The 15,873-nt window shown below is 44.1% G+C and overlaps 1 long non-coding RNA gene across 1 annotated transcript in view; it reads right to left on the bottom strand.

The window, feature by feature from the left end:
- Positions 1-5,197: 5,197 nt before the first annotated feature.
- The window catches only part of LOC113406414, a 115,207-nt gene continuing 104,531 nt past the window's right edge, over positions 5,198-15,873 (bottom strand). Inside the window, exons 2-3 of the long non-coding RNA XR_003369755.2 lie at positions 14,307-14,368; positions 5,198-5,284 (exon numbers count right to left, since the gene is read on the bottom strand). This is a non-coding gene — a long non-coding RNA (uncharacterized LOC113406414). The remainder of the gene's footprint in view (positions 5,285-14,306; positions 14,369-15,873) is intronic.

Genomic DNA, 15,873 nt, shown 5'->3' with positions numbered 1-15,873 from the left:
AGGACATGACGGAGGGCGGGGTCTTTGCAGCCCAATGGGAGAGGGCTGACCACAGAGATCGGCCTCCCCAGGGTAGAGAGGGCGGGTAACAAGGTGGCATTTGGAAGGAAGGGAGGGACAGAACTCAGGACCAGTCGGGCGCCCAGGTCTTCTAGCGGCTCCAGGGGGACATACACGCCCTCCACCGCCAGGCCCTTCTCCACTGCCTCCTGGGCGGCGGCCTCCGATGCTAGGAAGAAGACGACCTTTCCGTACATCTTGGAGGCCGCCACAATGGCCGTGGGCCCCACCACCCTCGCCAACGCCCGCACGTAGGTCTCCACGGGGGGCGAAGCGGGTACCAGGAGGCAACGGACACCGTGCTTCCTGGTCAAGGTGGGGAAGGGGCCCCGGCCGCTATAGATGGTAGCGGAGGTGGTGGATGGGGGAGATGACGTAGCGGCAGGCAGGGGGGCCGCCGCCACCTGGGCGTATGCCCTGGGGGCTGGGGGAGGGAACAGCAGGGAGGGACGCCGCGGCCAGTTGCGGGGCCGCAGCAGTGCGGGCACCCCCTGCCATGGAGGGTCTGGCTTTTTTAGCGGGGCCTTTACCCTTCTTTGTGCCCTGGCCCTTCCTGCCAGCTGGGGGGACTCCCCCAGGGTCAGAGGGGGCGAGGGACGTGGCAGCAGCGGAGGTCACTTCGTTACCCGCCGCTGCCGGCGCTCCAGCAGGGGTGGTAGCAGGCGGCTCGGCAGCAGCGGTCGAGGTAGAGGCTAGGGGGGACGATGGTGGGGCGGGTGGAGGAGGGGCAGCAGGGTCTGCCCGAGGGGTCCCACTCGCCTTGTCCCCTGCCATAATGAGGACGGGGGAGAACAAACACCAGAGGGGGTTAGGGAAGGGGGAAGCAGGTCGACCACTCCTCCCCGCTAGGCTGTAGGCAGGGGAGGAGGGCGCCAAAAAAAAAGGAGGGGGGGGAGGGGGGGGGCTATCAAGGGCTAGGGGTCAGTCACCGACTCAGGGAAGGTTTCCGGCTCCTCTTGTTGCACCAAGGAAGGGAGGATAGAACAGCATTGGGGGGTGCAGTGAGACAGAATCAAACTAAAACGGGGAGGGGTACAAGCGCATAGGAGGGGACATGGGCGCACGAAGGGAGGGGCTAATCAGGGCAAGGGGACCGCAGGGGGAAGGGAGCAACCAGGCGGGAAATGGGGCAGAGGAACCACGGGGCTAGCTTCAGAGGCTGGGGCGGGTCAAACAAAGGCTGCAGAGGGAAAGGGCGGGGCAGGCAAACAAACTGGAGCTAGCGAGGGGCTGGGGCAAGGGGGAGGGGCAAAAGGCAGCAAGGAGCAAATGGGTAGGCAGCAGGGGCAAAGCTGGGGGCTTGCTGCAGGGGGGAGGGGGTCAGTCCAAAAGGGGGGGTACGTGCACCCATGTGCGCTTGTAACAAAAAGGAAGTCTTTGGAAGCTGGCTGCTGTATCAGGCCCAATGGTGGCAACAGGGCGTAGCAAGCCTAGGTGAGCAGCTGAAATCCCAGAGGCAGGAGCTCAAGGTAGATGGTAAGTAGCCAGTGGGGGTGGTGGAGGGGGCAATGATGATGGTGGTGGTGGGGATCGGGGGGGGGGACGGGACACAGATGGACCAGGGGGCAGGCTCCACGCCACACTCCCTGTGTCCCCACAAACACAGTCTAGATCCCCACCACAAGAGCACAGTTCAAAAGTTACTCAGTCCGGGAGGGCCCCCTCCACGGTGGTCTGTAGAATTCCTACGTGCCTCCCCACTGGCAGATGGTCCTCTTCTCCTCCTCAGGGCTCCAGCAGCTCCCCAGCAGCAAATGGAGCAGCTCCAGGCGGCAGTCTGGTGGCCAGCAGGAAAGACCCTTCTCAGGTGGTGGTCAATGGTGGTGGCATCCCCAGCAGCAGGAGCAATGGCTGGGGTCTCTCCCTCCCCTCCTCTGGGGAGTGGGCCAGCAGGCCCCCCCAAGGGGCTGTAGCTGGAGCAGCAGCAACCAAGGGTGTGTGTGGGTCTAGCAGCCAGCCAGCAAGCAGGTAGTAGAGAAAGAGGAGGAGCAGCCCCCTACCTCCCTCCCTCCAGGCCAGAGGGCTACAGGAGAGTGATCTATTAGTCCCAGGTCAGACAGGGTTTCTGTTCCCTGAGTGACCAGAGCAGGGGCTGCACTCGAGTAATCAGGAAGCTGCTAGAACCAGTTAAGGCAGGCAGGCTAATTAGGACACCTGGAGCCAATTAAGAAGAAGCTGCTAGAATCAATTAAGGCAGGCTAACCAGGGCACCTGGGTTTTAAAAAGGAGCTCACTTCAGTTTGTGGTGGGAGTGTGAGGAGCTGGGAGCAAGAGGTGCAAGGAGCTGAGAGGGTGTGCTGCTGGAGGACTGAGGAGCACAAGCGTTATCAGACACCAGGAGGAAGGTCCTGTGGTGAGAATAAGGAAGGTGTTTGGAGGAGGCCATGGGGAAGTAGCCCAGGGAGTTGTAGCTGTCATGCAGCTGTTACAGGAGGCACTACAGACAGCTGCAGTCCACAGGGCTCTGGGCTGGAGTAGAGGGCGGGCCCGGGTTCCCCCCAAACCTCCCAATTGACCTGGACTGTGGGTTCTTCCAGAGGGGAAGGTCTCTGGGCTGTTCCCCAACCCACATGGTGAATCTCTGAGGCAAGAAAATCCGCCAATAAGCGCAGGACCCACCAAGATAGAGGAGGAACTATGTCACAATAGCTGTATTACTTTGAGGTTTTACTGCCTTCAAAACATTTTCAAAGCAATCTTAGGTAATATTTAGGGTTACCATATCTCATAAATAAAAAAAGAGGACCCTTCACGGGCCCTGGCCCCGCCCATTTCCCCACCCCCAGCCCCGCCCCAACTCCGCCCCCTCCTCCCTTCCACTCCCAGCCAGGGGGAAAGGGCTGCCCCAGTGCTACCGGCTTCAGGGTTTGCCGGGCAGCCCTCAGACCCTGCGACCCCAGCCGGCGCTTCCCCAGCGCAGCTGGAGCCCGAGAGGGGAAGCGCCCGGGAGGGGAAGCGCCCAGCCGGGGGCGCAGGGTCTGGAGGCTGCCCGGCAAACCCTGAAGCCGGTAGCGCTCGGGCTTTGGGCAGCCCCTATGCCTCCGGACCCTGCGCCCCTAGCCGGGCACTTCCCCTCCCGGGCTCCGGAGGCGCAGGGTCCCGAGGCACGGGGGCTGCCCGAAGCCGGTAGCTCTCGGGCAGCCCGGCTCTTAAACAGAGCCGAAGAGTCGGGGAGGAGCAGAGCCGCCATTTTCCCGGACATGTTCGGCTTTTTGGCAATTCCCCCCGGACGGGGGTTTGACTGCCGAAAAGCCAGACATGTCCGGGAAAAAGAGGACATATGGTAACCCTATTTGAAATTAGAACAATGTTGGGCACAATACAGGTCACTTTAAAACATATGATACTGAAAAGCAATTTAAACAACACTTTCACTACAACAAGCAATCAAATCTCTTTCTATGAATATACATCAATCAACTACCAGAAACCACTTGTTTCCTCAACCATTAACAAATTAAACTAAGAAAGAGATAGTTTCTCATTATTAAAATGTTACTGTATATGCTGCATTCTGCCTTGTAAAGCAGGGTTTTATTCCACACTGCAATAAATGCCATCTAGTGTTTTTTCAAGAAAAATCACAATCTTTCATTCAGAATGTCTCTCTCTCTCTCTGGTTAAGATAAGGGGACCCAAGAATTCAAGCTGTGTAAGAAATCCAAATAGATAAATGATTTCTCAATATACTTAGGCAGGCAAAAATACAGCTTGCAGGATTGCACCGATTCATGTCAATTAGTGCAAATGGATTGTGTGAGAGTATGTTATGCGTGTACTTGGCATCAGACTAGGCGTAGCCTTATGCTTGCTTGATTCCTCTAAACTTCAGCATCTTTCCTTCCATGTTAGTATTCGTTTGACTTTTAATTCAAACTATTTTTAAATTTTAAGTTTACAGAAAGCCGGGGGGGGGGAGAACAGGTACCAAGCTTTATAAATATATAGACCACACACATATAAAACACATCAAGCAAATTTTCACTATTGACTTCAAAGGGAGGAGAATTAGGTCAGCATTGAGCACATCTGAGAATCCACATATTCTCCTACACTTCAACAAACATGGTCAAATTATACACTGATAAAACTCTAAAATAAAGTCACGCTCCATAGATTTTTCTACAAGAGTTAAATACACCATTTTGGGATTTTTTTCTGGAGATCTTCCTTAAATTGACAAACCATTAATGATTTAGAAGGAATGTGGTTCAACTGCAATTTTTTTTGGACCACCATCAAATTAAATAATTATGTTTCCCAGCACAGCTATTTTAAAAGATTTAAATGGGAATTATGAAGGCCTTTTTAAATCATCCATTTTTTCCTGGACAAAGTATTGCCAAAGATCCTGTGAAATGTATGACAAACAGACACTGTAACAAATCTAGCATCCTCAATTTACTGGGTCATCCAACTCACAAGCTGCAGTATTTAAATAGGCTGAAATTACTGCTGAAACGAAGACATAGGAAACTGGGGACAGGGATAAATGTTGCACATCATTCTAGACAGCGTCCTTTTACCATATCCCCTCAATATTGTGTGTAGATGTGTTGGCTGGGTTACCAAATACTTGCTCAAAGCCACTCACTTGTTTTATGAACCAAAACACATTTAAATAAAATAGCACTAGAAAGGGGATCTCAGGCTTCGGAATACTCTTCATAGACAGTAGTGGTATGAAATTCCAATCCACTTGTATAATTCACTGATAACAGCTAACACATTGCAAAATCTTTTGAAACAAGGAACTGGTTTTATGGACAGTAATGGAAATTCAATAAATTAGTACAGTTTCCAAGTATGCATCACTCTCAATTTTAGCTCTTAGTGAACACTGGACAAATCTGATTCTGAACAACAAATACTCTTTGAAAGGAATTATTTAAAATAAAATACTTTTGACCTACCCAATGAGCAGACGAATCCTAATTACAGAATTACAATCTAACAAACAGATAAATATGAAAGAATGAATTTAAATAACCACTACTTTTAACCTGTATGTAAATTTATTGCACTTTTCCTTGATGATTATTCTTGATGTAGTCTAAATGATTTTGTCCAACTGCTTTTTTTTTAAATGAGGTATGACATATCCAAGCTCAGTTATATCACCTACAGAAAGATAACACTGCTTATCTGTAATTTTCTTTGTTGTTCACATCACATCTTCCCTCCATCCTCTCAATTTGTTAGTATTCTGCTATTGTATTTCCACCTGCCAGAAATCAAAGAGACAGTTCAGTTCTCACAACCATTTTTGTCATGGATGTAATATCTAACACTTCCTTATTTATATTCAACAAAAACATGTCTGAATGTGCCACAAACCTGTGTAGCTTATGTAAGAGCTTTCCTTGATTTTACTCATTTATTGCACCAGCATAATTATCCAGCATATATTTATTAAGTTCGTTTTGCTTTAATTACTCCCTATCATAACCGAAAACATGGAGTTATAAAAGTCACAGGAAGGAAGGAAAACAGAAAATTCTCTCTTTAAAATATTCTGGTGGTTTTGCGCAAGTTCCTTGATTGTTTCTATTGCCGCTGTTTACAAGTCAAACAAATACATTCTCTGATCCACCAAGAGATGGGGGCTGCAAAGAACACAACAAGACCTTAAAGCTTTGATCAGAAGTTCTTGTATAGGAGGAATATGACTAGCATCCAAAGAATGAAACAAATACTGTTTTGAGGGAAAATGGTAGAAACACAAAATCCCACACAGATTTTTCTGTAATTCTATAAACCTTCAAGTACCAGGTAAAAATAAATTGGGGACTAACTACTAATGACCAGCTTTGCAGAGGTGCTGAGCCCTTGCAGCTTCCTTTGGCTTAAAGGGAGCTACAGGAGCTGAGAACCTCTGAAGAGCAGGTCACTAACTACTGTAATTCTACCCAAAGGTACACAAAAATCAGTGGAAAAAGCCATTCAAACTCCCCTATCCCACTAGATGACATGAAAAAACTTGTCTAGACACTTGTCTTTAGTGTCAATAACATTCAGAGACTTAGGAAACACATGAAAGTCCCAAAATAGTCAGCACTCTTGCACCAAAGCACAGACTTGACTCCAATGTTTTAAGTCTGAGGTCTCCAGCTCCCATAGTGGATTCAGGTTATTGGGGCGGGGGTGGGACAAAATTCAATGGCTTCACCAAAGGATCATCTACAGTGTGTCATTTGATAACAAGAATTGCTTCTGGAAGTGATAGGCACCATTCCTGCATCTTTATTAACAATAACATGGTATTGGAAGGAGGAGCAGACAATCCAACAGGAACAACAGGGAGAAAACAGCATGGAAAGAAAGGGGAAAGCAGTGCATAAGCAGAGCACTGTTTATGCGATGAGCAGTGTGGAAGGAGTATTTGAAGCACTGGGGCTTGTCACAGAATGGTCTCTCACTGAGAGGGTTAATTGATTCTGGCTGGGAGCTTGGTTAAATGCTTGCGCAGAGACTCCAGCTCTGAAAGACTTTGTGACGCTTGGGAGTTGAACTTTGGCAAAGGCCTGCTCCAAATTTAGAAGACTTAGCCTGGAATTTAAGTTAGCTTTTAGGAACCTGGCATAGGCAGAGCCTTCTTCCAACCTTGAAAGGCTCAGTTTAGTCTGGAGACATGACAGAGAGCTAAGGAGGAGATGAGAAATCCACATCGCATAGTAGGTCCAAAACTTTGGATATCAAAATTAGAGATGGAATCATGTCACGAAGTTCACATCCGGATTCCAGCTTTCCCAGAGCTCAGAAGCATTCAGATTCCTGTATTCTGATGTAAGCCTATCTCCAGTCACAATGTTAGGTGTGGTAAATGTTGCTGTATCCAGATGAATCTTTGAAGGGAGGTGCGGAAGAAATATGGGCAGAGATCCAGCTTCGGATAGTAACCAATTCTGAGCCAAACACATGTCTCCCTTCCTGCAACATCAGTTCGCCTAATGGGAAAGAGAAACTGAGGGAAGTAGGGAGGAAGCTAGATTTAAAAAAAATACAACATAAAAAAGGATTTAATTTCTTTAATACTTCAGCTGATTTAAAATTCCAATAGAATATAGCCTTTATTAGAAATTGCCACCAAAAATTTGATTTAATTTTCAGACCATTTACACAAGAAAGGTGTCCCCAGCATACTATAGAACATATCTAATGCTTTGGCAACTAAAGTTCCAAAAAGGAATGCTGTGTCATACTCCACATGAGTCACTATCTCACTATCTTAAAGTGCAAAGGAAAAAGAGTTTCTGTTCCCTTTCCTAGACTCTGATTAACTTTTTCCCCAAAACAAACGTGGACTTAAAAGTGCCCTTTATATATATAAATATGCATTTGTTTTGTTAGTGTGTGTGTGTATATATGTGTGTGTGTGTGTGTGTGTGTGTGTGTGTGTGTGTGTGTGTGTATGTACAAGTCTCAAAACAAGATTTTGATAATTCTGCCTACCAACCATCCAAACCCTTCTGGAAACTCAGATGAATCACACTACCAATTTTTTTCTTTCTTCAAATGGATCAAAAAATATTTGACAGTATGAGTGTTCAGATACTACACAACCTTTGACTTCCGTTTGCATTTGGGTTTCCTCTTCATAAACATCTAAAATCATGTCTCAAGTAAGGACTGAACAAGAAGCAAATCTTATGTATTTCAGTTTTCAAACAGCGTCAGTCTTTTCCCATCCTTACTTTACACCACTACGTAAGAAGGCTGTCTTTGCTATTTGTATTATTCCTCTCTGAGATGTTCCAAACAATCCTAGTAATCACTTTTACTCTTAGATTAATAAACTGGACTTCCTCTGAAGTTCAGTTGCCTTCTTAAAGAAAGATATTTAACTTAATCTAAGCTTTTTGAAAGTGCTTATTACATTCAGTCTCTCCACTAGCAGGGGCGGCTCCAGGCACCAGCGCACCAAGCGCATGCCTGGGGCAGCAAGCCATAGGGGGCAGCCTGCCGGTCGCTGTGGGGGCGGCAGTCAGGGAGCCTTCGGCGACATGCCTGCGGGAGGTCCGCCGGTCCCGCGGTTTTGGCAGTAATTCGGCGGCGGGTACGCCAAAGCCGCGGGACCGGCGGACCTCCCGCAGGCGCGCTGCCGAAAGCTGCCTGACTGCCGTGCTTGGGGCAGCAAAATACATAGAGCCGCCCCTGTCCACTAGAGTACCCAGAAAGCTGAGAGCAGAGATTTCAATGGGCTGCTTTTCTGGAATGATATTGCATCTTCAGGAAAACAGTGCAGTTCTTCAATGGTTCCTTAAGAAATAAGTCCTCTTCCTTCTTAGGAAAAGGTTTAAAGTCAAAAGGTTTAAAGGTGGTGGCCTGTTAGCTACGCATCTGTACACTAACTTTATGCCTTTTGTACTACCTTTTTTATACATTCCTTTTAGGGCATGTCTACACTGGCAATTAATAGCGCTGCAACTTTCTTGCTCAGGGGTGTGAAAAAACACCCTCCCTGAGCGCAGTAGGTTGCAGCGCTGTAAAGTGCCAGTGTAAACAGTGCCCCAGCGCTGGGAGCTACGCCCCTCGTGAGCCGCAACCACACAAGGCACGTTAAAGCGCTGCCGCGGCAGTGCTTTAGCGTTGCCAGTGTAGAGTAGCCCTTACACTCAATGGTGCAGTCTTGCTTAGTGATGGGTAGATTTGGAGACTGTAATTTCTCATTACTTTGGTTGGAGAAATCTCTTCAGGGCTGTTTCATGCAGAGAGAGTCTGATCAAATGTGTTAACAACCCTCTATTTTATCTCTGGGTGACAGAATTCGTTTGCATCGCAGACACCTAGTTCGCAGCTCACTCCAGTTAAAATTGGAAGGCCAGATGCACAGAGCCAGTTTCCGCTCCCTGATTCTGTGTGGCCCTGCATCCAAGTTAGAGCAGTCTGGGGGTTAACTCTAAAGTGCACCAGCTGTCAATGGTCCCCAAGGAACCATGCACTCTTTTATCCTCATCTGGTGCTGTGTGCGCCACTCACTTCTCTCTAGAGCTGCAGAGTGGATGGCATAAGAGCTGTCTACATGGTCTCTACATGCACTGGGGTGCCCTCTCATAAATACTCATCTAGGGGGATAAGGTTAATTTCCATTCTCTTTGTGACACGTGAGTGAAGAAAATAATTTGCCCCCAAATCTCTAATTTAATTTAATAGTCAGGAATTTTTTTGGATAATACTGATCTAAGATTGTCCTTCTGCTGAATACATATATACATACATACACACACCAGCAGCCTTTTGCTATTTATGTTCTTCTGCTGTTGCTAGTTAGGCATGGCTTTTTCTCTTTGGAATATCCTTCATAACTTCAAGATTTTCCCCTGTGGTGGCTGAACTGTGACAAGCCTGATTACGAACGCCACAATTTACATTATGGAACTTTAAGAATAACATCCATAGATTCTTTACCAGAGATAATTAATAATGTCGTACTGGATAATATACTATACAGTTATAGTTTCACTTTCATTCAGTTTGAAAAATTTTCAGAACAGACAAGGTATATTATGCAGTTCAAATAAAACAGGTATTCAACACTACTATGGTACGTTTCAGATGTGTTTTAATCAAGAATAATGAAGGTTACAATAAGTTTACTATATGAAAAATCTCCATTTCGGTTCCACATAATAGGAACTTTGTATGGTGACCTGTGGCACACAAACCTTCATTCAAGCCTGGAAGATGGTATTCCTAGCATGGGAAAGAAAGGAGTGGTTGCACTTAGTACATTTACTTCCCCTTGAAAGCAAAGGCAGAGGAATCATAGTCCACAAGATACAGAAGTTACAATGTACAAGGCCTATTCTGTTACAATTCTTCCTCACAAGGAATAAATCCCAGAACAAAGAGGATCCTGAAACTTCCTTACTAAGTGCCACAAAAGGCATACAGTGCAGTAACATCTCTATTTGATGTTCTCTTAATACGTTTGTTTTTTCTACAAAATTATGGTTTTTATTGTTTCCTTTAGAATCACTATCTCGTAGTTTGCTTTTATATATTGATGACTCATCATAAATCTGGTGAATAAAGTTGTCTTAAAGTTTTTCCTTCTTTCAAATTTTTGGTGAAGTGAGCATTTTAATGTATATTAAAAAATTTAAATATTAAAAATGTAATGCTTTAGGCCAGATTCTGCAACTATTACTCAGACTGCACAAGAAGCACCTTACTAGGCGAGTAATTCCTCTGATTTAAAATTGGACTGTGTCTATAGTAAGATACTAGTCAATATGCATAAATTTAAGCATGTTTATGTAGTGCCATTGAAGTTAAATGTTTGCAAGATTGGGACCTTGATCTTTTGCTCCTGTGATGACTTTTTATTTATTTATTTATCTTTAGAGGGGATTTTATAATTTACTTTTAGAGGGAAATTATCTGACACGCTATCTGCTATATACACAAGCATATTTTTCGTTTCCATTATACATCAAGAACATATGCACTTTTTCCTCAGGTTCAGAAGAAAGTGGGAGGCAGACCAATTGAGAGTCTATGAACAAAGATAAAAGGGGTAAAAAATAGGGGCAACATCATGGCAGAGGTCTACCATAGATCAACAAACCACAATAGGGGACGTAGATGATGCATTTCTAGAACAAACAACAGAAATACCCAAAAGACAAGAGCTGTTAGTTATTGGGGACTTTAACTACCCAGACATCTGTTGGAAAAGTAATATGACAAAACAGAAAATTTCCAATAAGTTCTTGGAATGTGTTGGGGACAACTCTTTGCTCCAGAAAGTGGAGGAAGGAACCAGGGGACAGCCACTGTAGACTTGACTCTGACCAACAGAGAGGAACTGGTAGGAAATCTGATGGTGGAAGGCAATTTGGGTGAAAGTGATGATGAAAAGATAGATTTCACAATTCTAAAGAAAGGAAGGAATGAGAGCAGCAGAATCAGGACAGTGAACTTCAAAAAAGTAGATTTTAACAAACTCCCAGAACTGGTAGGTAAAGTGCTATGGGAAAAAAATCTAAGGGAAAAAGAGTTCAGGAGAGCTGGCAGTTTCTCAAGGAGGCAATATTAAAGTAGGATGACCACATGTCCCATTTTGGCCAGCACAGTCTCTTTTTTAAGCCCTGTCCCGGTCGTTCCGACTTTTTTGGCAAAACTGTGCATTTGTCCTGTTTGCTCTTGCCAGCTGATCATCAGTTGGCAACAGCAAACTGGACAAAAGCACAGTTTTGCCAAAAAAGTGGGGTGTGACTGGGGGGAGGGCTCAGTTGGCCTCGGGCTGACCCTGCGCAGGGTGGGGAGAGGAGGGCTTTAGGCCAGCCCTGGCACAAGGGCTCAGGCTCATCCTGTGTGCAGGGGGCAGAGGGGAACCGTGGACTGGCCCCGGGCGAGTGTGTGTGGGGGGGGGTGGGGGTGGCGAGGGGGTTCAGGATGGCCCCGTGTGGTGTCACTTTTTCCCTTTTGGAAAATATGGTTAGCCTATATTAAAGGTACAACAGCTAACTATCCCGATGCAAAGGAATGAAAGGAGAATAATAAGATGCTAATATATGGCTCTATGAGGAGCTCTTTAATGACATGAAAATCAAAAAAAGAATCCTACAAAAAGTGGAAACATGGACAAATTGCTAAGGAAGAGTACAAAAGAACCACAGAAGTATAGGAACAAAATCAGAAAGGCTACGGCACAAAATTAGTTACACTAGCAAGGGACATAAAAGGCAGTAAGAAAAGTTTCTTTAAATATATTAGGAACAAGAGAAAGATGAAGGAAAGGGTAGGTCCTCTTAGCAGGGAAGGAGAGTTAATAACTAATGACATCAAGAAAGCTGAGATGTTTAATACCTATTTTGCTTCACTCTTCACTAATATGGTTAATGGTGACCAGATATTCAACACTAGTAATATTACCAAGGGGGAAGCAATGCAAGCCAAAATAGGGAAAGATCCAGGTATTATAGAATATTAAAGAATATTTGCATAAGTTAGATGTACTTAAGTCAGCAGGGCCTGATGAAATTCATCCTACAGTACTTAAGGAACTAGATAAAGCAATCTCTGACCCATTAACAATTATCTTTCAGAACTCATGGAGGATGGATGAGGTCCCAGAAAGGTAAAAAGGGGAACAAAGAGGACATGGCGAATTATAAACCAGTCAGCCTAATTTGGATACCTAAAAATGATTAAGCAACCAGTTTGCATGCACCTGGAGGATAAAAGATTATAAGTAATAGCCAGCATGGATTTGTCAAGAACAAATCAACCCAATTTCCTTCTTTGATAGGGTTACCTGCCTAGTTGATAAGGGGCAAGTGGTAAACGTTTAGTCTTGAATTTTTCACATCCCTGAATGACAGAGCTGGGCCAATCCTTTGTGTCTAGTGTAGACAAGCCCCTAGTGTCTAGCTAACCATTGATCTTTCAAGTTGCTGAACACCTTATAATTCCATTCAACAGAATATCAGGGCGAGCAGAGTGTGAACGTGTTTCAAAAAGTCACTACAGATGTTCTATACTAGGTTAATGGAGCCAAGATGTACTGTATTTGTGCTTATGTGAGCCACTGCAAACCAAAAATTGAAAAACCACTGCACAGACATCTGCATTTCACAAGCTACAAACCGCCCCCCACACCAAACCCAACAAGAAATAGACCAAATTATTACAGATTTCAAGAGACCAAACTATTGTGTGCCACAGGCAGAGAACAGGAAGGATTGATGCCCTAGACCCCTGCAATGACTGGGAATTGATTTAAGTAAAATATACCCAGATGAACCTACCAAATGATCCATCTCCCCCATGCTGCAGAGGAAAATACTCACTAGAATTTCCCCAAGTCATTATTTAAAAAGGTCGTATTCTACTACTTTGATTACAGAAACCATGCAATGAGAGTCCACAAGAAAATGCAGTGTCAAAATTCTTCAACACCTGAAAAGATTAAAGACAAACAAGTATGGAGCACAATTTTAGATTTCCCACAGACAAATACTTGCTTTTGTTCCCTCGTTCACTTATTTTCTGTTAGAAACCTCAGGCAAGTTTGGGAGGCAAATGAGAGATGCTAGTTGATAACTTTTGAAAACAAGGCCAATCATTTTAGTGCCTAAATATGGACTTAGAATTTTAAATTTAAACACTGTGTTTGGCAAATCTTGGCCTTAGAAAGTATTTAATATTACTATCTCTTATACAGATCACCTTTTACAAGCTTTCAAGCAGTGAAATGAACTTCCCTACTACTGTATTCTTTGTTTAGAGCCATCCAAAAAAACAAACCTAATTTCGACTAAAAATCCATCATCCCCTTTTCAGCACAATCATAATTATACATTGAAGTGCATAAAATGGTGAGAAGCAAGCTCTCTACTTTTGCAGTCAGAGAAAAGACTAACCAGTTAGGAAAAACAAATTTCCGGTTCACATTTTAGATGCAAATGTGAGATAGTATCTTCTGACAGACTAGAAGTGTATCGTTTGACTACTTATTACCTAGCACAATGGGATCCTGGTCTGAATAGGGACTGCAAGTCTGCCTCTATGCACCTGAACCTATGAGGAAGGCTGTGTGTCTGTCATGTAGGTCTCCAGCAGCAGCAGCAGTTTGGGCATGGGAGGGGGCTCAGGACTGGGGCAGGATGTTGGGGTGTGGGGTAGCATTTACCTTGGGTGGGGGGAGCTCTCCGGCTGCCACCAGCATATCCCTGCAGCTCCTAGGCGGAGGAGCCAGGGGGCTCTGCATGCTGCCCGCGCCCGCAAGCACCGCCCCCAGAGCTCCCATTGGCTGCAGTTCCTGGCCAATGAGAGCTGCGGAATCTGCGCTTGTGGCGGGAGCAGCACACAGAGCTCCTCCCCCTAGGAGCTTCAGGGACGTGCTACTATATAATTGTATTACCTTCACACACAAGTGTGTATTAAACCCAAATTGCCAAATTAAATTTACTTCATCTCAAATAAGTCAAGACAAAAAACAAGTGTTCACTAAAGGCAAGCTCTCTAGACTTTAAATCAAAAGCACTTCCCATAATGGATTCAACACTGTATAGCATTGTGTCGAAGGTCTCAGGTCCCAAGTCTTTGGCGTAACTAGTTTCTCACCTCTAAAAACTCAATGTTAATTGAGCTACCCCATAATAATATGTTTTTTAATACACTTGATTAAAAGTATTTTGTCAACATTTGTTAAATGCTCCAATGACAATTTTCATATAAGTATATTCTTTGTTGAGCAGCACACTTGAAGCAAAAAATGGAAGAGAAAGGTTATTTACCTTTAGCGTCATTCACCTTCCCAGATTAATCTATCATTCTTCAGACCTCTCTCTCTCACTCTCTAAGAGAAAACATAAAACAAAGATAATTTTATCTTTCATGTTCTCCTTTAAACAATTTGGCTGATTAAGACAGATTTCTTCCAGAGCAAGTACCTTTTAAAAAGGTCACTTTATATATATGAAGAAATATAATGAAGAAATAAAGCACTTCTGTAGATATATCTGAAAGTATCTGAAAAGAGAGAGAAAGAACAGGAGATGGGAATAAGAACTTTCATTTTATATTCCTGCATTTACCACAGGCTGTAAGCAGTACTGGTTCAAGCAGTTAAATTCAGGTACACACTAGCTTCAGCCCTCCAAGATACACAAGCATTCTGAAAACATTCCTATGTACACCTATGGCTTTTTGCACAGCAGTCAAACTAATTACTTCTACTTGTAATTGACTGAAAAGCTCTTGTGATTTATGACTAACAATGTTTTGCATTTCCAATTTACTGAGAAGTTGTATAAATAACCAGTGTTAGCTGATCTTTAACTAGGCCAACAACTTACAACACTTTAATGCAAGTGTCAACATACAGGTAGTTTTCCCATTCAACGTAATGTTTAAGAAGTATCCAAGAAAGGTTTTCATAATACAAAAATAAAACTGCATCGGGGAAATGTGTTAGTTCTCATTGCACAAATTACCATAGTTCATAGATATTCACTGATATTTATTGCATGACATCACTGTAGAGGTAGGTCAAACTCAGACTTGGCAAGATAGAATGAGATAAGCTGCACTTGTTTTATGAACTGTCATTCAATTTTATTAGTACTTGCTGCCTCTGCTTGGCCATAGATTGGAGAAAAATGCCACACAGTGCAAGTGCCACTTCGTTGGTATGCCCTTTCCCCTTGTACTCGCCAACTACATCTAAATCCTGCTGTTACCGAGGCCAGAAGCAGTGAATATTATTATTAATGGGCTGCTGAGAAGAGATTTGCAGAGGCTATATGGGTCTTATTTCCTAAATCTGCTTATATGGCCTCAATCCTGCCCCCAATTGGATACCCATTACATTTCTACTCCAAATATTTACATTTACAAGTTATATCTTAATATTCTCCCCAAAATCAAGATATAGCTATTTAATTTTAGAAATCTTCTCAACTTATAAAAAGGAGAGAAAAAAATCACTTATGGCTCCTACAACCAACGCATATTATAGCCACCCTTAACCTCATTTTGTTAATCTCATTTCTTTGAGAAATATTTTCCAAATAAAAACCTTTAATTTTCAATGTAGAAATGTCTTAACTCAGCTCTTCTCCTCCTACTCTGACAGTCCAAATTAATTTTGGCTTTTTTAGTCATTTCTCTTTGACCTATCCTTCAGAACGTACTGGGACTGTATTTCCTTAATCACGTTTGCTTCTCTTTTTGTACAATAGTAGGCATTACTATTCGCCAGAAATTCAGCTCCATCTCATCTTCAGATTGTTTTCCCTGAGTTTCTTTTCTCGGCGCAAGAGTGGAGGATCTTTTTACTTTCTTCACTGAGAATAAAACTTT

Source organism: Terrapene carolina, unplaced genomic scaffold (genome assembly GCF_002925995.2).
Source record: "Terrapene carolina triunguis isolate 2854851 unplaced genomic scaffold, T_m_triunguis-2.0 Scaffold95, whole genome shotgun sequence".
Taxonomy (NCBI): domain Eukaryota; kingdom Metazoa; phylum Chordata; order Testudines; family Emydidae; genus Terrapene; species Terrapene triunguis.
This window is presented reverse-complemented; position numbering and strand designations above follow the sequence as displayed.